We start from the raw sequence: 26,346 nt of genomic DNA, 5'->3' as shown, positions 1-26,346 counted from the left end.
TCCCACTCTAACCTCTTTTTTTTTTTTTTTTCCTTCCCCTCCCCCATGGGTTCCTGTTAAGTTTCTCAGGATCCACATAAGAGTGAAACCATATGGTATCTGTCTTTCTCTGTATGGCTTATTTCACTTAGCATCACACTCTCCAGTTCCATCCACGTTGCTACAAAGGGCCATATTTCATTTTTTCTCATTGCCACGTAGTACTCCATTGTGTATATATACCACAATTTCTTTATCCATTCATCAGTTGATGGACATTTAGGCTCTTTCCATAATTTGGCTATTGTTGAGAGTGCTGCTATGAACATTGGGGTACAAGTGCCCCTATGCATCAGTACTCCTGTATCCCTTGGATAAATTCCTAGCAGTGCTATTGCTGGGTCATAGGGTAGGTCTATTTTTAATTTTCTGAGGAACCTCCACACTGCTTTCCAGAGCGGCTGCACCAATTTGCATTCCCACCAACAGTGCAAGAGGGTTCCCGTTTCTCCACATCCTCTCCAGCATCTATAGTCTCCTGATTTGTTCATTTTGGCCACTCTGACTGGCGTGAGGTGATACCTGAGTGTGGTTTTGATTTGTATTTCCCTGATAAGGAGCGACGCTGAACATCTTTTCATGTGCCTGTTGGCCATCTGGATGTCTTCTTTAGAGAAGTGTCTATTCATGTTTTCTGCCCATTTCTTCACTGGGTTATTTGTTTTTCGGGTGTGGAGTTTGGTGAGCTCTTTATAGATTTTAGATACTAGCCCTTTGTCCGATATGTCATTTGCAAATATCTTTTCCCATTCCGTTGGTTGCCTTTTAGTTTTGTTGGTTGTTTCCTTTGCTGTGCAGAAGCTTTTTATCTTCATAAGGTCCCAGTAATTCACTTTTGCTTTTAATTCCCTTGCCTTTGGGGATGTGTCGAGGAAGAGATTGCTACGGCTGAGGTCAGAGAGATCTTTTCCTGCTTTCTCCTCTAAGGTTTTGATGGTTTCCTGTCTCACATTTAGGTCCTTTATCCATTTTGAGTTTATTTTTGTAAATGGTGTGAGAAAGTGGTCTAGTTTCAACCTTCTGCATGTTGCTGTCCAGTTCTCCCAGCACCATTTGTTAAAGAGACTGTCTTTTTTCCATTGGATGTTCTTTCCTGCTTTGTCAAAGATGAGTTGGCCATACGTTTGTGGGTCTAGTTCTGGGGTGACTAAAAGGATTTCTAATTCCAGCATGTGGTCTGGGGCGGGGGGCGGGGAGTGGGGAGCAGGGTTCCTCCATAACATCAAGCAATTCTCAGACAGCAGCTGGGTAGTTTACAATTCAACAAAATTATGACACTATCCACCCTGAGAGAGCATGAGATCCCACAGGAGAAAAGCCCAGTCCTATCAGACCACCGCTCTCCCACCTCAGATGCCAGGCTCAGGCCCGGGTCCTTACCTGTGGCTCAGAATGCCTGGCTACAAATAACACGTTCCAATGACCTCCTCCTTGAGTTGAATTAATTTGCTAGATCCCTGGTTTATGTTAAAAGGGTGTAACTCAGGAACAGTCAGGTAGAGGACAAGCACAGGGCAAGGTGTGTGGGTGGGGGGGGGCGGGGTGGGGAAGGGTGGAGCTTCCACGCTCTCTGGGAGCACGCCACCCTTCCAGAATCTCCACCCGTTCCCCACCCTGAAGCTCTCCAAACCCTGTCTTTTCCCCACCACCTACCTCCCAGTTTTTATGGCGGTTTCATTCCATAGGCCCGATTGATTACATCAATGACCAATGGAGATCGCTTCCACCTGGTTGCCAGGAGAAGCAACCTGTGATTGGAGGTTTGGAACTCTCAGTCCCACCCGCAGACTTCTGGGGAAAGGGCAAGGCTGGAGATCCTTAATCTCAGGTGCAGGCCAAAAGTCACCTCATTAACCTAAGGAAAGACACCATCATCACTCTCATTACTTAGCAAATACCAAGGTTTTTAGGAGCTCTGTGGCAGGAACAGTGGACAAGGACCTAAAATATATTTCTTATTATAAATCATAATATCACTTTCACTGAAAGCGAATGCTACTCTATTTGGTTTCACTGTTCCCTTGTGGGTATGCCTTCACCTCTTGGGGGAGATTATACTCTTTTTAGGGCAGGTACTACGTCCTTTACAGCCTCAGGGAGAGGGTTAGGAATATGGTAGGAATGCAATTTCTACCATGTGTGAGGGAATTAAGGGAAATAAAGAGCTTGCTCCGCAGTCAGGGTGCAGTGAACTAATACAACCACTGGGGGGCAGTGGAGGACCGAGCTGTGAGCTTGGCCCGGCCTCTGGGAGGTAACCCAGGGGTTGGGGGAGTGGGGGGGAGTACAGGTAGCAGTGGGCCCCTGACAGCACAGCCAGGGAGGATGGCCCCGGAGGAGGCTCTCCCACGAGATTTGGAGGAGGGGTAAACAGGAGGAGAGGAAATGACCCACAGCCAAGCCTTCCAATTTTCCCACCATCATCACCCCTGAAGTCCTGGGACTGACTGGGGAGCCCACAAGTCAGGGGAGGGGGGCGGACATTTCTTCCAAATGAGCATGCCCCCTTGGTTCCAGACACAGTGCTGATACAGTGGGGTCCTGTCCTTCAGGGCAGCCGGCCTAACCCTGGCCCACAGCCCAGCCAGAGTCATTGAGCGGAGAGACCACACTGTCTAAGGCTTCAGGAAGCCAAGAAAAATACCCCAAAGCAGAGGGATCCATGGGCTCAACCAAGCCAACACCACCAAGTGCCAGTATTTCCCAGGAAATATGCCAAAATGCCTTTATCCCTGACGGCGTTGCCAGCCAGTAGAGCCGGCCTGTCCTACCACAGGCGCCTGCGCCCTGCTCTGAGCTCACACAATCCGAGTCCTTCCGCTGGTGATGGGAACCCACTTCAGAGAAACCTTTCACCGCGGTGGTGGGGGGTGGGGGGTGGTGGGCAACCGGGATACATGGGGCAGGTGGGGGTTGAAGCACAGCGAGGGTTTCGGTACTCTCCAGTAGCTGCGTTCACTGTAGGCCTTGACCTTGGCTGGAGCGCTAAGTTCCGACTGCGTTTAAGGCAAGGATTTTCAAGGTCAGAACTTTTCAGCAGAGAAGCTTCGATGACGGTTGCGGCCGTCAGGCAGGCGTTGGAGTTAGAACACACAGTGGACAGGCTTGGCCCTGGTGGCTCAGCTCAGCGGGGTTTCTTGCCTGCAGTGTCTGAAAGGATGTGCTGGGGAACTACCCTCTGCGTGACAGCTGCAGTGAATTCTGATTTATGGCTGCTGTGCCTCCCTCTGCCACCTGGGGCTAGGAGCTTTTGGAAAGGCTTTCTGGCAGCCAGTGCAGGTCGTTCCATTCCTGGTGCTCCCTGGCCCGCTGGGGCACTGCGCACCCTCCCTCTGCTGGCCGCGTGGAGGGGAGAAGGCGGTCCACCTGCCTGGCCTGCCTCCCGGGAGCTTGGTGGAGCTGCCCCCCGCCTGGCGGTTCCCAACCCCCCTCTGCCTGCAGCAAGGCCGGGGCTCGCTGCGCGCCTGCTCCAGCTCCTGCGCTCTGGGGAGCCGGCCTTGTAAGGCCTCCCCAGCTACACCCTGTCCCTGCCCCCTTGCCAGGCAGTGTTCCTTTGGCCCTGTCTGCCCTCGCTCTTTCTCACACGTGACCAATTATTTCGTGCCATCTCCTCTCCCAGGCTGTAAAGCCCCTGCACTATAGGGCGATCGTTCTTTGTCCTTATTAAATTAATAAATGTTTATTGACTAACCACCATGGGCCAGGCACTGAGCTAAGTGCTAAGGAGCAGGAGAGCCATGGTCTTGACCCTTGTGGGGCTAACAGCCGAGCAAATAAGCAAGTACACAGCAAACAAACAAATGGGTTACAGAGAGTGTAACACGGTCCCCGAAGAAAGCAGAGCTTATGTGACTAGAAGGGGATGGAAACTTCTTTCAGCACATGGACAGGAAGTGACGGTCCTGTTGAGGCCTTGAAGGAAGAAAGTGCCTGAGGCTCAAAGTCCTGTGTGTCTGTCAGCTGGCTGCTGTCCCCTTCTAGGCACACTCCGGGAGAAGCTGGCCCAAGGGCTCCGCAAGTGCAAGGCCCTCTGGTAAAGTAGGCTTGATTTTCTAGAAACTGATGGACACCTGGTGTGAGAGCACAGTGATTCGGGGGTAGTGGTAAGATATGCAACAGTGAACCTGACATGTCTTACAGGAGTTCCTAATTTCCTACCAAACTGCCCGTGGCATGGTCTTCCCCTTTTGGTAAGGAAGAAACACACTCTTACGTAGCCCAGGTCCCAAACCTTGGGGCGATCCCTAACCCTCTCTCAAACGCTAGAGCCAGCTACCAGGCAGCTCCAAGTTTCTAGACGCTGGCCACCTCTGCCCACCTCCACCACGGCCATCCTATTCCAGCCCTGTAGGACGATTCCTACAAGGTCTCCAGCTTCCCCTCCCACCCCTCACCCCCGCAAATCAAGTCAGCGTTGGCACCGTTCTGCACAAACCCTCTCAGAGCTGCCAGCTCTGGGAGATTCAGACTGTAGTGTAATGTGGTAACACTTATGCACCACACAGTGCTGTAATTACCCATGAGAACCGTCATGCTCCTGAACTCTTACCTCCATTCCTTCCCATCCACTCTGCTCCTGTGGCCACCCTGCTTTCCTGAAACAGGCTGAGCACACTCCCACCTCAGGGCCTTTGCACTTGCTCCTTTCTCTGCTGGAGCACTTCCTGCCCCCACTCCCCACACCAGATACTGACACGGCTCCCTCTCTTAAAGCTCTCTAATGCCTCTGCTGAAACATCAATTTATTATGGACACTCCGTCTCCTCCTTTTCCCAGCTGCCCCCAACATCCACCCCAGGAGCTTGTTTTTGTTCCCTCCATGACATTTTTGGTCTAATACATTTGTTATTTATTTTCTCGCTTGTTGTCTATGTCTCCCCACTCGTTGGAAAAAAGAGCTTTGTCTTGTTCACTGTTGTATCTCCAGCACAGAACACATTGCTTGGCATGTGGCAGACATTCAAAAAATATTTGCTGAAAAAATATATGCAAAATATAGATAGCGCCAGACCATGGAGAACATTCTGGACCATGTTAGATGATGTGGATTTTCTTCTAAAAAGCAATAAGAAGGCATTGGAAAGGTTTAAGCAGTGGAAGAAGTGATCTGCCTTCTATTTTGAGTTTACTGTGAATGTGGTGTGGAGAATGACCAGAAGCAGGAGGCCAGAGAAAGAGGTGGTGGAAAAGCCCAGTAAAGAGGCCAGTGGCTTGGACCAGGATGGTGTCAGTGGATATGAAGCGAAGGCTATAAGCAAAGTAACTGGCAGATCAGCTGGGAAAATGCCAGTGTCCAGGTCCAGAAGGTCTCCTCGTATGGTCCTGGTCCTACGTGATTCGCCATCAGTAGCCTGAAGGCCAAGGACAGCCCCACTGAATGGGCTCTTGGGCAGAAGGAGGAGGACTAGACTCTGAGCTCATCTTCTGCAGATGGGAGTTTGAGCTGAGCCACCCACACTTCTCCCCTTATGCCCAACAATGAGCATCTTCACAGCAAGGGCTATGTTGTTCCTCTGTATCTCTCCCCCCCCGCCCAATGCTCACACATGCATATGCCTGAAGGGATTCGGTACTGTTGCAGGTTGGTGTCTCTGAGAGCAGATGCCAAAACAGACTGGAGGACAAGAGGTTTATTGGGGTCAACACCTGTGCAAGGAAAGGAAGGAAGCAGCAGTGAACAGCAGGAGAAGTCCATTATGATGTAAGCCCCACCAAGCCTGGCCAACCTGGTGGGGAGTTGGGGAGCAATTATCACCCACTCCAAGTTGGGCCCAAATGGCCAGGCCTTGCGCCACTGAATATAGGCCGTTTAGGAAGGGCATAGCCCCGGGTGAGACAGCACTCTGCAGTTGAGGCAGATTCTGAAGGAGCTGATAACAGGAGGCATTTGCTGCCAGCATTTCAGCTGGATCCCTTCCTTTAAGGGATCTCTGTATCTGCCATGGAGAGGATCTAACTGTGGGCTGTTAGGCCAAGACGCAGGGCCCCTCCCTCTGCAGTGAGAACTGGCTCTCAGGAAGAGTTTCTGCAACAGCTTGGCTCTTTCTGGGCCTCTCGGCTGACTGACCCGCCTGACCTCATGAATAAGCCACTGGCCATGTATCAGAGCATCTCTTCAGACTCCAGGGAGTGCTTCTAGACCGGGGTGGATATTTTGAAATTAATTTAGTGGACCATTTTAGAGTTATTTCAGCATCTGTGGTATCGTGGAAAGATCCAGGCTCTGTGGTCAGGTACTCCAACATTCTAATACTGCATCTACTACACGCCGACCCCGTGACCCCGAGCAAGTTAACAAGCCTTCTGGGAGTATTTTCCTTCTTCTGTAAAACGTGTGGAATAATGCTCAAAAGCCAGGCACTTGAGATTAAGGGCTGTGTCTTACTAGCCTTGTCTTCTCATTGGCCTGTAGGTGTCCCCTGAATGAACGTCACTCACTGTGGTATGTGTGCCCTGTCTTATGCAGTGGTAAGTGCTGGGGGTGAGGGGCTGCTGTTCACACCGACAGATCTGAGTGGGAGTTACCCACTTCTCCTGCTGCCGGAGGCTCCTCCATCTGACTGCCACTTCACCCCACCATGCAGGGTTCATGGCTGGAAACTTAGCCCCAGCCCAGAGACTTGCCCAGAGCTGGTGCCTGCCACCCATTGGCTGCCATGACGGAAATCTGCAATAACTCAACAGGGCCTCGATGGCACCCGAACAGCTTGCGACATTCTCTGGGAATGAGTCCCAATTTTACCCCGACCTCAGCCCATCTTTCAGGAATCTCACTGGTACAGCACGCAGCATGCTGGCCCCAGCTGCACTCTAAAGTTGTTCATGAGTAAAGCATCTGCCATAGTTTGCTGGCTTACTGGGATTTCACGTCACCCTGGAAAACTCTCCTGAGCTCCTTCCTGTCAGCTCTCTTCCACCGACAGATATTTGTGTTTTCTTTAGGTTGTGCGAGGAAAAGACTGCCATCCCACAGGGCAAGTGCCACAGATATTGGTAAGACGGCAAAGAATCTAGGTTTATCCACCTCAGCAAATTGCCCCCTGGTTTTTCAGAGCAGAGCCCTTAATTTTACTCCATAGAGTGTGGTGTAGTGGGATAAGCACCTGCTATGGATCTAGCAAGACCTAAGTTTAACTCCCGTATGGTCGTGAGCAAGTCAGCTCGACTTCAGAGGGTTTCCATTCCTTTATCAGTAACACTTCCCTTGCAGGTAGGTTGAGGGCTTAGAAAAGTAATTGCCTAAGACACAGCAGCTGCTCAACAGCATGCACTTGTCATTTCCTTGTGCCAAGAGGAAGGAACAACCCGTGAGCAGTGCTGGTGTCTGTCTTACATAATGCCATGTGATTTGTACTCGATGTGAAGTGATGAATCTGGCATCTGGTGCACTAGATCATGACCAAGCAGGTCAACAGGACAGCAGGTGCCTGGAAGGGTGAAGGGCTGTGGTGTGGCCCTGAGAGGGACTGTCCTACACAATAGAGCCTCTGAATAGTGAAGCAAAAGACAGAGGGTTGTGCTGTTCTCCCACCACTGCCATCCACGTTTACGGTATCCTCTATACAGGTCGGACTAGGAATATGGCTCAGACCCTGCTCTGCCCTCTACGTGCAGGAGAGGCTGGCATGCACTACAAACACTGAAACAGGGAGATATCTCCAGGCAGGAAGAAGGAAAAGATTCAGAGCTCATAAACGTACATATCCAAATGGAAGACTTTAAAGGCGGGAGCCATTACTGTCTGGTGGCTGTTGAGTACCTAACACATAAGAGGTATTCAATATGCACCACATTAGCAAAATGAAGCATAAAAATCATGCGATCATCTCAATAGATGCGCAAAAAGCATTTGACAAAATTCAGCATCGATTTGTGATAAAAGCTCTCAATAAAGTGGTATGGAAGAAACACAATTCAACACAATAAAAGCCATATATGACAAACCCATGGCTAACATCATACTGAATACTGACAAACTAAAAGTTTTTCCTCTAAGATCAGGAACAAGACAAAGCTGCCAACTCTCACCACTTTTATTCAATATAGTATCAGAAATTCTAGCCACAGCATTAGCAAAAAAAAATAAAATCAAAAGACATCAAAAATGGAAAGAAGTAAAACAGTCATTCAAGGTGACATGACACCATATACAGAAAACCCTAAACACACTAACAAAAAGCTTTACGACTAATAAATGAATTCAGTAAAGTTGCAGCATCAAAAATCAATGTACAGAAATCTGTTGTGTTTCTATATATGAATAATGACCTATCAGAGGAATCAAGAAAACAATCCCATTTAAAATCGCATCAAAAAGAATAAACTATATAGGAATACATTTAACCATGTAGATGAAAGAGCTATACACTGAAAACTGTAAGACACTGATGAAAGAAATTGAAGAAGACCCAAATAAGGGGAACGATAAAATGTAAAGATAAAATTAATGTTCATGGATTGGATGGAAGGATGTTGCCAAAATGTCCATACTACCCGAAGCAATTCACAGATTCAGGGCCATTTCTATCAAATTTCCAAAGGCATTTTTTAATAAAAAGAGAAAATGAGAATCATAAAATTTGTATGGAACCACAAAAGACTCTGAATTGCCAAAACAATACTGAGAAAGAGGAACAAAGCTGGAGGAACTATGCTCCCTGATTTCAAACTCTATTACAAAGCGGTAGTCATGAAGACAGTATGGTACTAACAAAAAGACACAGACGTGTAGATCAATGGAATAGAATAGAAAGCCAAGAAATAGGCCCACACATGTATGGTCAATTAATTTACGGCAAAGAAACCAAAAATATCCAATGGGAAAAAGTCTCTTCAACAAATGGTGTTGGGAAAACTAGACAGCTACATGCACAAAAATAAAACGGAACCACTCTCTTAACACCACATGCAAGAATTAACTCAGAATGAATTAAAGGCTTGAATGGAACACCTAAAACCATAAGACTCCTAGAAGAAAACATAGGTGCTAAGCTCCTTGACAGCAGTCTTAGTGATATATATATTTTGGAATTTGCACCCAAAGCAAAGGCAACAAATGAAAACTAAAAAAAGAAAAAAGAAAACAAACAAACAAAAAAAAAACTACATCAAACGAAAAAGGTTCTGCATAGCAAAGAGAACCATCAACAAAATGAAATGAAAAGGCAACCTATGAAATGGGTGAAAATATCTGCAAATCATATATTTCATAAGGGGTTAATTCCCAAAATAAATAAGTAAATCCATACAACTCAAAAGCAAAACAACACTCCAATGAAACAATGGGCAGAGGATCTGAATAGACGTTTTTCCAAAGAAGACATCCACACGGCTGACACACACATGAAAAGATGCTGAACATCACAAGCCATCAGGGAAATGCAAGTCAAAACCACAACGAAATATCACCTCACACCTACCAGATAGGCTACTGTCAAAAAGGTAAGAAATAACAAGTGTTGGTGAGAATGTGGAGAAATGGAATTTCTCCTCGTACACTGCAGGTGGGAATGTAAATTGGTGTAGCCAGTATGGAAAACAGTATAGACATTTCTCATTAAAAATGGAACTACCATATGATCCAGCAATGCCACCTCTGGGCAATTATCTGAAGAAAACAAAAATGGTAGTTTGAAAAGATATACGTGACCCTGTGTTCATTGTGGCATTATTTTCAATAGCCCAATTATGGAAACAACTTGGGTGTTCACCAGTGGATAAGGAAGATGTGGTGTCCACACACACAGATACGCACACACAGAGGAATGTCACTCAGCCATAAAAAGGAATGAAATCTTACCATTTTCTGCAACATGGATGGACCTAGAGTATATTACGCTAAGTGAAATAAGTCAGAGACAGTCAACTGTCATATGATTTCATGTCTACATAGAATTTAAATAACAAAACACCAAAAAACAAGGTCATATATACAGAGAACAGATGTGTGGTTGCCAGAGGTGAACGGTGGAGGTGGGCCTAAGTGAAGGTGGTCAAAAGTTACGAACTTCCAGTTATAAATAAATATGTCATGGGGATATGATGTACAGCATGATTACCATAGTTAATAATAATGTACTGCACATTAGCAAGTTGCTAAAAGAGTACATCTTACAAGTTCTCATCACACACACAAAGTTGGTAATCATGTATAGTGACGGATATTAACAAGACTTACTACTTACTAGACAGATGTTAACTAGACTTACTCCTTTCACAATACACACAAATATTGAATCATTATGTTGTACACCTGAAACTAATGTAATGTTGCATGCCAATGATACCTTAATTAAAAATAAGTAAGTAAATAAAAAAATATGGATTTCATGACCCCCAAAATAATAATGATAAACAAATTAGACATTAGTGGTAAATATCAACAAAGAGGTTTCAAAAAAGAGAGATTTTTAAAATTGGGAAAATGGAAGCATGTATCAGATTATATATATTTTACGGTCTTGTTGGGAAGCATTTTAGTTTGATTGAGACTTTCTTGGGGAGTACCCAGGGGGGACTCAATCACATTAAGGAATAAAAATTGGGAAATGACTGATTCAGAAGGAATGGTTTTAAAAATGCAACTCAACAGGAACCCATGGGGGAGGGGAAGGAAAAAAAAAAAAAGACGTTAGAGTGGGAGAGAGCCAAAGCATAAGAGACTGTTAAAAACTGAGAACAAACTGAGGGTTGATGGGGGGTGGGAGGGAGGGGAGGGTGGGTGATGGGTATTGAGGAGGGCACCTTTTGGGATGAGCACTGGGTGTTGTATGGAAACCAATTTGTCAATAAATTTCATATATATATATATATATATATATATATATATATATAAAAAAGATTAAGCAAGCAATGAACTCAGAAAAAAAAAATGCAATCATTTGATCTACAGAGGGGAAAACTAACGTGTAATGTCAAAAAAGCCCCAATAATTTTCTTGTGTTATATAATTTCTCTCTTAACCAATTAAAGTAATAACTGTACTTAGTTTCAAAGGACAATTTAAAAAAAAAACTGTCTCAAGAAGCCCGTTAAAGGAGGAATATATTACCTGGCAGGTAGAACACATTAGCCAGCCCCAGGTACTGACAGTTACACACGAAGTCACTCACACACACACCAGGAAGCCACCTCAAGGCTCTGTGGATTCGGAAGCCAGGCTGAGTGTTTCCAGGGACTAAAGGTTGGCTGGGAGGGAGCAAAGATGGCAGAGGCCTAGCACACAGGGCTCACCTGGCAAGGTTTTCCTGGCGCAGAGAGGAAACATAAGAAACTTTAGGCTAGAGCCTGGGAAAAGAGGCCTCTGGCAAATGACAGCTGACCCTTGAACAAGGTGGGAGGTTAGGGGCGCCGACCCCCATGCAGTCAAAAGTCTCCGTGTAACTTCCGACTCCCCCCTCAGACTAACTACTGATAATCTACTGTTGACCTGAATGAAGACTTACAGATAACGTCAACAATCGATCAACACATATTTCCTATGTTATATGTATTATAGACTATATTCTTGCGATAAAGTCAGCTAGAGAAAAGAAAATGCTAGTAAGAAAATCATAAAACACACCTAAGATCCTGCCTATAAAAAATCTGCAGACAAACGGACCCACACAGTTCAACCCCGTGTTGTTCGAGGGTAAACTGTATAAGCTTCTTGTTTATCAAGGCAGGGCCTTGACCTATTTGCGATCCACCTGCCCACCTCCCTGGGAGAGCTGCAGAGGGTGGAGGCAGTAGGAGGAGACGAGGTTTGACAAAATGCTACTTTCTATTCTTTCTTTCCTAAAATGGACTCAAGGTGATATTCTCAAAGGGATGATGCCAGTTTATCCTTTGAAATTGCAGGGTCCTAGTGCTAAAATGCTATCTTTTATTCAAGCCAGAGATGCCTGGGGCCACAGGGAATGTCTTTGTGTATTTTCAGCGTGGTCTTGTGATTTCTGGCAGTGTCATGGGTCCGGGCAAGCTGCCTTTTGGGACATGACCCTTCAAATGTCAACAAGCCACTCTCCTTGGAGAGATTAGAGAGGAAGACGGTCAGTCCGGGCATGGCATTTGAAACACCCTTTGCCAATACTGCTAAGCTTTTTGAATGCTCTTATTAAACTATTAAAATTTGCTTAGTCACCCAGGTGTGCACAATTCAACTGTACTTTTTCGTCAAATATCTGCTCTCTTAGGTAAATTGTATTCAGTCTCATCCACTTCAGGAGAGTGCTTCCTTAGCCGTCTAATGGTGGAATAACAGCACCCAACTCACAGAATGAGGACTGGGTGAGGCAGTGTTTCTAGAAATCCAGAATCCAGGGGTCTAAGTCTCTGTAGCCATAATGCTACATGACCTTTGACATTTTGTGTAACTTTCCTGGCTCATTTTTCTCAAAGGCAAAATTGCAATAATAATTCAAAGGGATGCCATTTAATTTTATTTCATTTTTTAAAGCTTGTGTTTATGTTGTGTTTTCAAGCTCCCTCATGTTATGGGAAATAAAAGCATTAAAATGAAAATCACAGGGTGGCTCAGTCGGTTGGGCATCCGACTTCAGCTCGGGTCATGATCTCATAGTTCGTGGGTTCGAGCCCCACGTCGGGCTCTGTGCTGGCAGCTCAGAGCCCGGAGCCTGCTTCGGATTCTCTGTCTCTCTCTCTCTCTGCCCCTCCCCTGCTCACACTCTGTCCCCCCCAAAAATAAATATTAAAAAAATTTTAAAAATAAAATAAGATAAATGAGAATCACAAAGGTAATAGTTCTAAAACCTAACTAAATAAGAAATGGCAACTAGGAGGGTATAGACCGTCCTTGGTGATGCTTCCTCATTGCTCATTTGGATTCGGCCCACACCAGTTCAGCATGTAATAAGATGAGGGCCTTAAAAATTCATACTGAATTTCATCATTTCTGTCCATGTACAAATTCCATGCTGGCTCGGGGTAATTTCTGCGAAGTGACTGTGCCTTTCTCGTAATTCATGTTCTCTTTTCACTCTGTGGGGGCTGGACGCAGATGCCTACAGGAGTGTAAGTTTGATTAAGCCATTGTGGGTTCTACCTGTGTGAGTGTCTCTGTGCCATTCCTGGCTGGGCTGGTGCTTCCAAACCCCACTGGGCAGAAGGGCTGAAGGTGGATAGTTCTCAGTCTGTGCACCAAAAAGGGTGTGATGGCTCAGCTAGCAACCCCAGGAGCCAAACAAAGGAAAGTGTGGCACTACACTCCCTTAGCCAGAGCAAACACTTCTATATTGCTCCAAGGGACACCCTGGACCTAGGCAAACTTGGGAAATTCAAAGGCTGATCCCTAGGGTCAGTGTAATGGGTCTCAAGGCTGCTGGAGAATTTCCTGATCTAGGAAGCTTGAGGGTGAGATGGAAGGAGGTGTGTGTGTGTGTGTGTGTGTGTGCGTGTGTGTGTGTGTGTGCTGGCGAGGCAGAAATAGAAAGGTCTGCCATCGCTAAGAATCCATACTCCTTTTGGAATAGGTTGCCTATGCCTGTGATGTAATGAGGCCTATGTCCCAGAAGACTTAAGTCAGCAACCTCTTCCGGGGAGCACCAGTATTGGTTAGTTGTTTGACTTCCAGACATTTTGGGGGGGTGGTGGGGCAGGCCTCTTCTGGCTTTGGAGTTAAGCCTCTCTGGGTAGCTTACCTCACTACCAAGACATTACTCTCTGATCTCCAATTCTGGGCCCGGGAAAGGATGGTCGTCAATGGCTCACAATTCTATTCAAGTCACTAGAGGATTCTGAGCACTTAACTCCACGTCAGGCATCCTGCGTCAGAAATGGAGGACAGTGGTGAACAAGATGGTGGTTCCAATTTCAAGGAATTTACAAAACAATAATAGCTTCCCATGTGCTAGCCATATCCCAAGCTCTGTCCTAAGCCCTTGATACTTAATCTTTACTACATCTGTATGTAGTAGAGGTACTCATTTTATCCCTGTTTTACAGATGAGAACACTGAGTCACAGAAGATCAGTTAACTTACCTAAAATAACACAGCTAGTCCGTTGCAGAGCCAGGGTTTGAACCCCGGCAGTCTGACTCTAGAGCTGATGCTTCAACTATGACCATTTGCTACGTTAGACCATCGACGGGAGGTCTGCAGAAGGCGCATGTATGTTAAGTGCTGTGGCATTGAGCACAGACATGGTGAGAGCAGAGGAAATCATCATGGGGAGATGAGGCAACCAGACATTACTTCCCAGAGGAGGTGAGGTCTAAGCCGAGATCGAAGGTGGGGCTCCTTGCTAGGCAAGGTGGATGGGCACAGGGGCTCGGGGCCAGAGAAAAGGAAATGCAAAAGTCTCATGGTGAGAGAGAGCATGGCTTGTTTAAAGAATAGAAGGAATTCAGGGTGGTTGAATCACAGATTACATGGCAGGAAACATTCAGAATGAGGTGGGAGAGCCTTATTCACTCACTCAGCAAACATTCATTGAGCACCTGCTGCGTGTCAGGTATTGAGGCAAGACAACACGGATTGATACAAATAAGGTGATGCCCTCCTGGAGCTGATCATCTAAAACCTGACATGACGCCTCCTCATCTCACCAGTGAAAAAACTTAATTAAACTTGGAAAGAAGGCAAAAAGTGAGTAGCATGGTCTCTCAATATCGACCGCCGCACTGTGTAACAGACTCACACCAAGATTGTTGCAGTGTCTAGAGCAACGTGCCTGTGTTTGACATTGCTATTTACCGGTAGTTATGAAATCACTGTTGGTGAAGTTAAATGCCCCATGTAGGTATCTATCAGGTAGAAAAGATAACCTCAAAGGTGACAGTTTTACTGACCTATAGCATGTTAACAAATTTTATCTGTCTCAGTGCGTTGCTTTTCTATCGTTGCCATAGCAAATAACTACTGACTCAGGGGCTTAAGAGGACACCAGTGTATCATTTTACAGCTTGAAAGGTCAAAAGGTCAAAGCAGGTGTCACCACACTGAAACCGATTTGTATGTAGACTGCATTGCCTTCTGGAGGCTCAAGGGCAGAATCCTTTTCCTGCTCATTCCAGTTGTGGGAAGAATACACCTTTTCAGGTGTAGAACAGAGGCCCTTGCATTCTTGCCAACTGTAAAGTGAGGGCCATTTGTAGCTGACCGAGGCCTCTGTTTCTTAGCCTATGGCCCTCTTCCTCAGTCTCAATGAGAAAGAATGAACTATGGCCCTTTGTAGCAACGTGGATGGAACTGGAGAGTGTGATGCTAAGTGAAATAAGCCATACAGAGAAAGACAGATACCATATGGTTTCACTCTTATGTGGATCCTGAGAAACTTAACAGAAACCCATGGGGGAGGGGAAGGAAAAAAAAAAAAAAAAAAAAAAAGGACGTTAGAGTGGGAGAGAGCCAAAGCATAAGAGACTGTTAAAAACTGAGAACAAACTGAGGGTTGATGGGGGGTGGGAGGGAGGGGAGGGTGGGTGATGGGTATTGAGGAGGGCACCTTTTGGGATGAGCACTGGGTGTTGTATGGAAACCAATTTGACAATAAATTTCATATATTGAAAAAAATAAAAAAGAAAAAAAAGAAAAAAAAAGAAAAGAAAAAAAAAGTGAGTAACAGGGGTTCCTTCTCACATCACATCATCCCCCCCCCCCGCCTACATTTCTGTCACCCTCTTCCCCTTTTAAAGACTTGTAATTAAACTGTGCCTCCCCAGATAATCCAGGATTATCTCCCATCTCAAGATCCTTAACCTAAATCACACCTTCAAAATCTCTTTTGTCAGGTAAAAATCACATGAATATGCGTTCTGAGGATCTGAGTGTTGACATCTTATTTAAGAATGCCCCCCCTTTTTTGTAAACTATGTAACCCCGTTCCTCAAAATGCAATTTTAACTATCTTTACCAATCTTACTAGTTCCCTTATGGATGAGTCAGTAAATCTGTAACACGTTTATTCTACATTTGTACATTTTTAACTTTTTGAAAACCGTAGTAATTACACCCATCAGTTCTGGAGGCTTCGATAAGATTGCCAAGTGGTCTAACCTGCCAGGGCCCATTTAACTATGATGCACCGGGAGCAGACCTCATGGGCTGTCCAACCTAGCATGCTCTTTTGGCTCCTGGGATGGAGTGCAAATGATAAACATGATAATAAGCGTTATCTTCCCTAGCTCTCTGTCTCTGAAATCGAATTCTAAGTTGTTCTTTTTAATTTCTGCTCCTTGACCAACTTTAGTCCTGGTTCTGATTAGTGCATGGCTGGGACGTTATCGGCCATTGTTGACTACAATGACTACAATGACTACAATGACTACAATGACTACAATGACTAGGGCCCCAGCTTTCTGGGCTGATCATTTGGTGATTTCTCCTGAAATGGTGGCATCTATTCTCTGTTGGGTAAGAAACCGGTTTGTTAGTCTTTTCTGTTTGTCCGTTTGGCAACTTGTGACCTCAAATCAGTTAGGAAAATATTTTATTCTTCCTGGAATGAAGAACAGCCCTTTGAGATCTGGAACGGTGAATTTTTCTATTTCTCTCTGTTCATGGCCAGTAACTATGTAAAGCTACAAGGTCTCTGAAGGCTTGTGCGTAATTAAGAAAAGCTTTACTTTTCATTGCGATATATTTCCCTTTTCCTGAAGTATTAATTAATTAGATTACAATGTCTCACAAATGAAAGTAATTAATTGCTTTATAGAGATTTTAAGCACTTAAATAAATTACGTATATTCCCAGAATTACCCTCCAAATAAACTAAGCTTCCGATATTTTAAATGGATTGGCTTACCAAAATCCTTTCTTATAGAAAATACTACCTAAGAAGCATTTTTATAAGAATCAAAATTCAAGTAATCAAGATGAATCCTTAAGCAAATCATGCTGATTTAATCTTTTGGCTTAACAATAGTTATACATATTTTCTCTGGTTTTATCAGTATGAGGTATAATATAACAATTATTAAAAGCAAGGTTTGGTATATTTTTCGTGAATAAGCTAGTTAATCTGAACTTCCTAAAGTTTTTGTTTGTTTGTTTGTTTGTTTTTAAATTTTTTTTTTCAACGTTTATTTATTTTTGGGACAGAGAGAGACAGAGCATGAACGGGGGAGGGGCAGAGAGAGAGGGAGACACAGAATTGGAAACAGGCTCCAGGCTCTGAGCCATCAGCCCAGAGCCCGACGCGGGGCTCGAACTCACGGACCGCGAGATCGTGACCTGGCTGAAGTCGGACGCTCAACCGACTGCGCCACCCAGGCGCCTCTGTTTGTTTTTGAGAGAGAGAGAAAGAGTAGGGGAGAGGAGCAGAGAGAGAGAGAGAGAGAGAGAGAGAGAGAATCTTAAGCCGCCTCCATGCCCAGCTCAAAGCCCAACAAAAGTGGGCTGGATGCCGTGACCATGCGATAATGACTGAGATCATGACCTGAGTCAAAATCAAGAGTCGGAAGCTTAAATGACTGAGCCACCCAGTTAACCATGAACTTCCTAAACCTTTCATGTTAATTTACTGGTTAGATAAACTAATATTATACCTACATAATATTGAGGATTGTGAAATATGTAAAAATTTTAAGTACATTGAACAGTAATTCTAAAAAACCTTTATAAAAAATTTTTTTAATGTTTATTTTTAATGCGGGGGGAGGGTGGGGTGGGCAGAGCACAAGCAAGGAAGGGGCAGAGAGAGAGGGAGACACAGAATCCGAAGCAGGCTCCAGGCTCTGAGCCATCAGCCCAGAGCCTGACGCGGGGCTTGAACTCACAAACTGTGAGATCATGACTTGAGCTGAAGTTGGATGCTCAACCAACTGAACCACCCAGGGGCCCCTAAAAAACCTTTTATATCAACAGCAACTGTGCTTGTAGTGTGTCCATTTGAACATAATTTCCGACATCCTTAGTTAACTTTAAAATCGTAGACTAATGTTAAATTGAGTAAATTAATGAATAATTTTTGGATACCCAGGTAATTTCTAAACAAAATAAAATACAGAGATCTTGGTTATTTAGTAAAGTCTTAATATATAAAAATATATACTTTTGCCTCCTATTTTCATGGTATGGAGTAGCTATATCTTTGGGTGCTGTTAATGGACGTGTTCCTTTTGCCACTTTGAGAACACGTAAGAGGCATGTGAGTAACCAAGGGGGTCGTATTACATGTTCTTGTGAGATTTCTTGGCTGTGTTGATAGGTGGTTCTCAATTCCCTACCTAGCTTTCACTTCTCTGAGATAAAATTGAGTTGCTTTGGTTAAAAGTTTTAATCAATACAAATGATTAACACTATATACCGGGAGTAATGACAAAGTAGTGACTACTTAAAGCTAACAGGACGTATCTCTTAAGGGAAAGAGGGATAGGTTTGGCTTAAAGCATCTGGGCATTCCCGAATGTGGAAAAGACAAAACTTGGATACGGAAAGTTGTAGAAGGTTCATATAAATTAGATGTTATTCACCTTGGCTTAGAATATCTGCAAATAATGAGTCTGGTGTAATCAAAGGGGTGTGCTAAAATTTTGGAAAAGTGTGCTCATGGCTGATGGGCTTATTCCTAAGGTAAGTTTAACCAAAGAGATAGGGGAACTGCGGAATCCTTACTGCCAAAGCCGATATTAATTTCAAACTAGAATTTGATTTCTCTCTGTTAAAATGATAAATTGATCTTAGAACACGTAGCCTGCTTTTACAAGGGAGAGAACAAGGTTATTCACTATCTTCTGTGTTATCTGTCTGGATAGCAAGGCTCCTAAGTCTTACCAGAATAATTTTCTGTGCTTTGCACTTACTTCATCATCATCACCTTGATTTTCAAGGAGCTAAGGTTTCACAAAACCGTGTCACCTTCTTCCAGAATTTACTTAAAATATTCTATTGCCACTTTGATTAATAGGTAACCAAGCTACTGTTTCTATCTTAATCAAGCTTCCAGATTTCCTCTCCTAACTCTTGATTTTGCCATCAGAGAACCAGACCATCATTTAGGGAAAAGATTGATTATTTCTTTTACACCCAAATATCTTTGCGATGTCCCAAAGTTCCCATGGGAACTCACAAAGATTTCTTCTTTAATATTACATATAAAAAATTGCTAAAAATAATTAGGATTGTTTCTGCACGCTTCTTAATTAGTTCCACCCTGTTGTACAAGCTAAATGACAACAAATGATGTGTCAAAGCACAGAAGAGTTTTGTACAGGTAAAATGTTATTGATATTAATGTGGCATAAGTTATCCGTATTATAGAAGGGATGCGAAGTCCCAAAGATTTGCCAATGCTCTCACTGTCCACAATATGTTCTTGCCCGAGAGGGAACATTAATTTTCAAGGAAACAGTTATGTATTATATCCCAACAGAGAATTTAACTCTCCTCTTTTTTGATATTATTATCTGCTGCGCAAAATGAACCACAGATACATAGTCTCGTCTAACTCTGGTTTTCACTCTCCTCTGACATGTTCCTGAAGGCCTGCAGGCTAGAATCTGTATCTTTGATAAAGAAAAACTCACAGTCTTGAGGAAAGGACTGACTGTATTGGACACCAGTAACTATTGATGCGTCAAGACTAGGCTTACGGGTAAAAGCTCCAACGTGTAAAGCTGACATTATCTAGACAACTGTCAGACTGTATTAGGGGACTGGTCAGAACTTCTAACATTGTGTTTAGTTCACAAGTAGACAATTTTACAAAAGGAGCTGCTGACCCAAGATCCAGTGGAATAAATTTAATGACATAGGACTGAATTAACTGATGAGGGAAAACCAGACTGAAATTTAAATGGTAGTTATCTACTTCGGCATACGTTAATTTTTTAATGTTCTATTTATCATAATGTATGAGAGGAGATTTTTACTCTTCCTTTTTAATCTCTCTCAATGTAGTAGACGATGCTTTAGGAAACTGAAAACAGGACACTTTTTTAATGTTTATTTGTTTTGAAAGAGAGACAGAGATAGCAAGAGCAAGCAGGAGCCGGGGAGGGGCAGAGAGAGAGGGGGAGAAAGAGTCCCAAGTAGGCTCTGAACTGTCAGTGCAGAGCCCAATGCGGGGCTCAATCCCACAAACTGTGAGATCATGACCTGAGCTAAAAACAAGAGTAGGACGCTTAACCGATTGAGCCACCCAGGCGCCCCTGAAAGAGGGCACTTGTAATGATATCTGCTTGTTACTGTCACCTCTGAATTCAGAGACGAGGATGTTTATTGAGATGCTTTACTTTGCACAGCAATATAGTTATTTGCGTAGGTTCAGTGAGGATTTGGCCTCCTTTTTACCAAGATATAATTTGACAAATTAGCTGTGCAACTAAGGCCAGATCTGGAGTGTCATGTTGAAAATGAACCTCACTTAATCAAGTGTGACAAGCTCACCTTTACAAAGGTATATTTAACATGTGGCGTCAATGTTTACAAAGCTCTCCCGGGAAACCTGGCCTGAGACATGTTCTATGCCATACAGGCTCCCAGCCTCCCAGAGGTAAGGAAAGTCACTTCCCGGAGTACCAGTGATCATAATAAAACATGGGGAATCTTGAAGAATTCACCAAAATTTACTAGCACTTCATGTGAGATCTGTCTGGTGGAGTTTCTTGGACCTTGGTTTCTTGCGTCAGAATAGAAGTCCAAATCATCAAGACTTTTAAACAGCCCAACCTGAGATTCTTTAATAAAATTTCCAGACAGAAGTTAATTCTCTGGCTTTAGAGAGGCCTCAGTACCTCTGGCTCAAGGAAGATTATAATGGTTAAGCAACACTGCTTACTTCACCTTTGTAAACAATCAAGCTAAAACATGAGACCAGCCTTTGGGGTGGTCAAGAATAATCTCTGGATATTAATTATAATAAAAAACGGGGGGACAATTAGAAAAGATCTTTTAAAATTTGGAAAAATAGGCAAAGAGAGGGCAGCATGTCTATTTAAGGTTATAAAGGAGAACTGTTTCATAGGCTTATTTGAGAATTTAACTAAACTTCCAGGGAAATATACCTGTATTTGGCTGTGCCATTAAGGGATGAGACCCAGCGAAGTCACACGTACCATGCAGATTTCTCTAAGGTGACAAAGATTACCCTACATGTTAGGCTTCACTGCTCTACAGAATATTCCAGTTTTATGTTTGACTCAGAAAATTTATTTCAGAATGCCTTTATCCAGTAGATGAGATCACCCTGTTCTTCAAAACGCTCTTTTTTTTGAGAGAGAGAGAGAGAGCGCGCGCAGAGAGAGAGCTGGAGAGGGACAGAAGGAGAGAAAGAGGAAGAGGAGGAAGAGAGAGAATCCCAAGCAGGCTCCACGCCCAGTGCAAAGCCTGATGTGGGGCTTGATCTCATGACCTCAAGACTAAGAGATCATGACCTGAGCTGAAATCAAGAACCAGATACTCAAGGCACCCCTCAAAATGCTCTTTGAACTACCTTTATCATATTACTGGTTTCCTCATTATTTAGTTGGTAACTTTTGACACATATACATTCTGTATCATTAAAGAGTCATGCTTTTCATTGTGTGAAAATTATGATTGTACATACATTACCTCACAAGATGGAGAATAGGGTGGAAACAGCCTCTCTTTCCTTCCCAGTTCCAGAAGGTGCCATCCCCTTGGCTTCTGACTGAATGGCTCTTCCCCCTCTCGCTCTGTTCCCCTCCTCGCTCGCCAGGAGCTGTGCAGTGGCTGTGGTCAACCTTTTTCTGAGCCTCTTGTTAACTGCCTCAGAGTCTTAGGCCTGCATTACAATTCCTGTCTCACTTCTCTGGGAGTAAATCAGTGCTTGCTCTAAGCTGTTCCAGACACAGCTAGAGAGGCATAGGGAAGGAGACGTTTTTGCCATATTACCCACTCCTGACAGGGCTGTTTATTTATTTATCTATCCAATGATTTATTTATTTATCCAGTGTTGATTTATTATTTATTATTCAGTATCCATTCATTAAGTCCTCTGAAACTAGCATCAGAACCACAGTGGGGGGGGGGAGCGGGGAGGGGCGCCTGGGTGGCTTAGTCGGTTGGGCATCCGACTTCGGCTCAGGTCATGATCTCATGGTCCGTGAGTTCAAGCCCCATGCCGGGTTCTGTACTGACAGCTCAGAGCCTAGAGCCTGCCTCAGATTCTGCGTCTCGCTCTCTCTCTGCCCCTCCCCTGCTCATGCTCTGTCTCTCTCTGTCTCAAAAATAAATAAAAACATTAAAAAAATTTTTTTTTTAAAAAAAAGAACCACAGTGGGTGGTTTATTGATATAATTAGGTGAACCCTTAAAAGCTGACATTTAAGTGACTGTATATCATGGAATAATTGATAATGCAAATACCTTTTGTGTGTGTGTGTGTGTGTGTGTGTGTGTACAATATGCAGCTACGTGTGTAACAAACTCCAAATTTTCTGCAGTTGAGTGCATAAATTTATTATCCTTGCAGAATCCAGTCTGTGATGGAGGCATTCATTCAGGAACCCAGGCTACAGATTGTCTGCCATCTTCAATGTGTGACTACTTCCAAAGTTGCGCCGGGTATTGGTATTCAGCTGGTGGCTGCTGGAGAGAGATTTGAGGATTGGGTGAGAGGTTTTCAGGGGTCAGGCTCGAAAAGGTATCTTCCACCACATCCCCTAGAACAGAACTCAGTGACAGAGTCACAGTGACCCGCAAGGCAGGCGGGGTTGCAGGCCAGCTGTGTTCCTAGACGGAGAGAGAAATGGTCTTGGTAATAGCTACCGAGTCCTTACCACAGCTTCTGGAAGTCAGAAACCCGGAGTCCCTTCAGCCCTCGCTGATGCTGACTTTGGAGGTCCCTAGAAGGGGGGTGTGAGGTCGTGTCTATTGAAAACCTCATTTCACTCACTTGAGCTACTGGCTCAGGAACAAGTGTTATGTTAGTACAATCGTGAAAGTGACTATTTCTTGTCCACAGATCCCGGGGGCAGACAGAGTCCTTTTCCTTCTTCTCCTTTATCCTCACAGATAGGAAGCCTTCAGTGTTATTCCCAGAATTTCATTCAGTAGGGAGTGGGAAACAGTTGTCAGCTCTGGTGTGGGGATTGAGAGGATCCAGGTAAGCTTCTGGAAGGTGACTGAAGGCCGCCATCATTGGCTTCACCTGCAGGACCCGGTAGGTGATTCAGCACGTGAAAAACACCTGGAACTACAGGGTTTCAGAGTCTCTAGCTTACCCCTTCAGCATTCTTTTGTTGTTGTTGTTTATCATTTTTGAGAGAGACAGAGCTTGAGCTGGGTAGGGGCAGAGAGAGAGGGAGACACAGAATCCGAAGCAGGCTCCAGGCTCTGAACTGACAGCGCAGAGCCCGATGCAAGGCTCAAACCGATGAACCGTGAGGTCATGACCTGAGCCAAAGTGGGACGCTTAACCGACTGAGCCACCCAGGCGCCCCATCCCTGTTCCGCATTTTTAGCTTCAGAGAGGTTAAGCCATTTTCCCTAAACACCGGACTAATTCACGGTAGAACGTAAACAAAGCCAAGTTCTGCCAGGCAGCACTCCATCAAGCAGTGAATGATTCCCCTTTCACTTTAATGCAAAAGACAACAAAAGTGTTGAGTCAGAAGTCTGTGTAGATCTAGTTTTTCCTGAATTGAATTTTCTGGTTAACTCTATTTTAGTCAGATAGCCTTTCTACTTCAACCTGTGCGGCTGAATAGTCTCCTAACGCCTACCGGCTGGCTTGCCGGCCTTCCTAAGCAGCGTTTCAAAACAGGCCCACAACGTTGCCTTAACGTTGTCTCGTACGGACAATTACTACTCACAAGTAGGGAAGGGGATGACAATTTTCCGTCACCCACAGCTCAATCATGCTGACCTGAATAAACTGTGAGAACCTGTTTTCAGTTATTTTGTCCCTTTAACCACCTCTCAATTTCAGACTTCAGGTCACGGGACAGAGTGCTTCCTCGCCGTTCTGGACCAAGTGTTCTTGCTGCTAGCGGAGGGCACCGTGGATGTGAGCACACCTTCATCTCCGCCATGTCACCACCCTCACTTAGGGAAGAGGCCTAGATAGGTCTGTAAGAACATCTTAAAAATAACAGAGTTCACTTTGTGCGTTGTTTTTGAAGAGTAGCTATCAAACAAGAACCATGCTAATTTTGGGTCCCACACTCGCATTGCATGATGACCATGTAAGGAAGCTTTACGTCATAAATCCACTCAAGGACTGTATATACTAAATAAGGATTAAAGCTTTTTCTTTTGGTTATCATCGCTTCTCGCTATTTTATCTCTCTCTCTCTTTTTTTAACGTTCATTTATTTTTGAAAGAGAGAGCACAAGTGGGGGAAGGGCAGAGAGAGAGGGAGACACAGAATCCAAAGCAGGCTCCAGGCTCTGAGCTGTCAGCACAGAGCCCGATGCAGGGCTCAAACCCACGAGCCGTGAGATCGTGACCGGAGCCGAAGTTGGATGCTTAACCAACTGAGCCACCCAAGATCCCCTATATTCCTCTCTTCTTAAAATTACATTATCTTATCATTTAAAGAGCCTGCAGGCATGCTTCCTTCTAGCCATGGAGACACGGAGCCCGGGAAATTTGAGGCCACGTTCACAAGGTCACAGAGAGCACCTGTGGTAGCCCGGTTCTCCTGACTCAAGTTCTGTCTCCGCATTTGGAATTAAAGTTTGCACAAAGTTGTCCATTTTCAACTGAAACCTTAGAATGTGTCCTCCCTCTTTCCCTGGTACTGCAACAATAATCATCGGTCAAGCAAAAATCCCATGGCCATATAATTGAGGACTGGGATACTCTGATGGAATTTCCCCTTCAGACGTGGGGAGGGTGCCAAAAAAGAGACCTGGTGCCTTGTTTGGGCCAGGCAGCCCTACTGGGCCGTATTACTTTGTTTTCACAACATTGTAAGAGAAGTCATCGTCCCCACCATACAGATGAGGAAATGGCAGCTGTGAATTACAGCCTTTCCCCAGATCATGAAATTGGCATATGGAGAAACCAAACTAGAACCTGGCCTATCTGGCCACATCGTGAAGGATGACTCCTCCTGCCCTTTCAAGACAACAGAAGGTCCTATTTATATCCCAGTTCCCATTAGTCCTGGAGTCCAGGTTCCTCACAGAGAGCATCTCCTAAATAGTGACTCTCTCCCACCCTGACCATGAGGCTCCCCTCAGATAGAATGCTCCCTGAGGTGCCCCAAATCCTTTTGCTGCCTGAAGAAAGATATGGGCAGTTTTTCAGGTGCCCAAGAAGGCAGAGGATATTCACCCAAACCTGACATCAGTGTGGGTACTCTCGTAAGAAATTGCTTTGTAGAGACCAGCTAGTAACCTGGGGATGTGTGGGAGTCTTGGAATTCATACAGACCACTGCTTCTATCCGTTATCTTTCAAAAAACATCTTATGAAAATATTTTGCATGCACGGAAATAACTACCATCCAGTTTTTAACATTCAAGTTAGCCTTTTGTCATGTTTCTTTCTGAGTGTGCTTTTTAACAATTGTTTTAAGTTTTTTAAATTATTTTGAGAAAGAGAGAGAGCATGCACACAAGAGGGAGAGGGGCAGAGAGAGAGACACACACAGAATCCCAAGCAGCCTCCCCATCATAAGAGCACAGGGGCTGAAACTCATGAACCCGCAAGTACATGACCTGAGCTGAGTTTAAGAGTCAGGTGCTTAACTGACTGTGCCACCCAGGTGCCCCCTGATTTTTCTTTTTTAAAGGAAAATCTGAAATTGAGGTTTATTCTGTTATCCATGTTTTTATATTATTACTACATAGATAAATATCCACACGTGGCCTTGTTTTGTCTTTTAAAAATTCACACAGTTTTTATCTTCTGCAACTTTCCTTTTGCGGTGGACATTGGTTCCTCGATACTCGCATGTTGATATATTTGTCTGGAGTTCATGCGTGTCCGCTGTAGGACAGCATCTCAATGTAATAATATACCACAATTTATCAATCCATCCCTCCTCTGAAAGATATTAAAGTTATTTTGAATTATATTTGCAATTATAAATGGTAATGGTTAATTTCATACATCAGGCTGATTGGGCCATGGGGTACCCAGACATTGGCTCAAACATCACTCTGAGTATTTCTGTGGGTGTTTGAGGATGAAATTAACAGTTAAATCAGTAGAATGAAGGCAGACGGCCTCCCTAATTCGGGTGGGCCTCACCCAATCAGTTGAAGTCTTGGAGAGAACGACACGACAGACCTACTCACCCCAAAATAAAAGAGGATTCCTCCTGCCTGGCTGCCTTTGACCTGTGACAGCCCCCTTCTCCCGTCTTCAGACTCAAACTGAAGTATCACCTCTCCCTCAGTCACGAACCTGTTCATCTTTGAACTGACACTACACCACTGGGTCTCCTGGGTC

General features: G+C 44.4%; 1 long non-coding RNA gene across 2 annotated transcripts in view; it reads right to left on the bottom strand.

Moving 5' to 3' along the window:
• LOC115516260 overlaps nucleotides 1-26,346 on the bottom strand; it is a 254,272-nt gene that overhangs the window by 184,547 nt on the left and 43,379 nt on the right. The window contains exon 6 of one of the 2 annotated variants that reach the window (XR_003969508.1): nucleotides 22,259-22,530. The exons of the other annotated variant lie outside the window; for it this stretch is intronic. This is a non-coding gene — a long non-coding RNA (uncharacterized LOC115516260). Of the gene's footprint in view, nucleotides 1-22,258; nucleotides 22,531-26,346 lie in introns of those variants that run through there. 2 annotated transcript variants of the gene reach the window in all.

This window comes from Lynx canadensis, chromosome A1, assembly GCF_007474595.2.
Source record: "Lynx canadensis isolate LIC74 chromosome A1, mLynCan4.pri.v2, whole genome shotgun sequence".
NCBI classification, from domain to species: Eukaryota; Metazoa; Chordata; class Mammalia; order Carnivora; family Felidae; genus Lynx; species Lynx canadensis.
The sequence above is the reverse complement of the archived record's forward strand: the minus strand, read 5'-3'. Positions and strand labels throughout refer to the sequence as shown.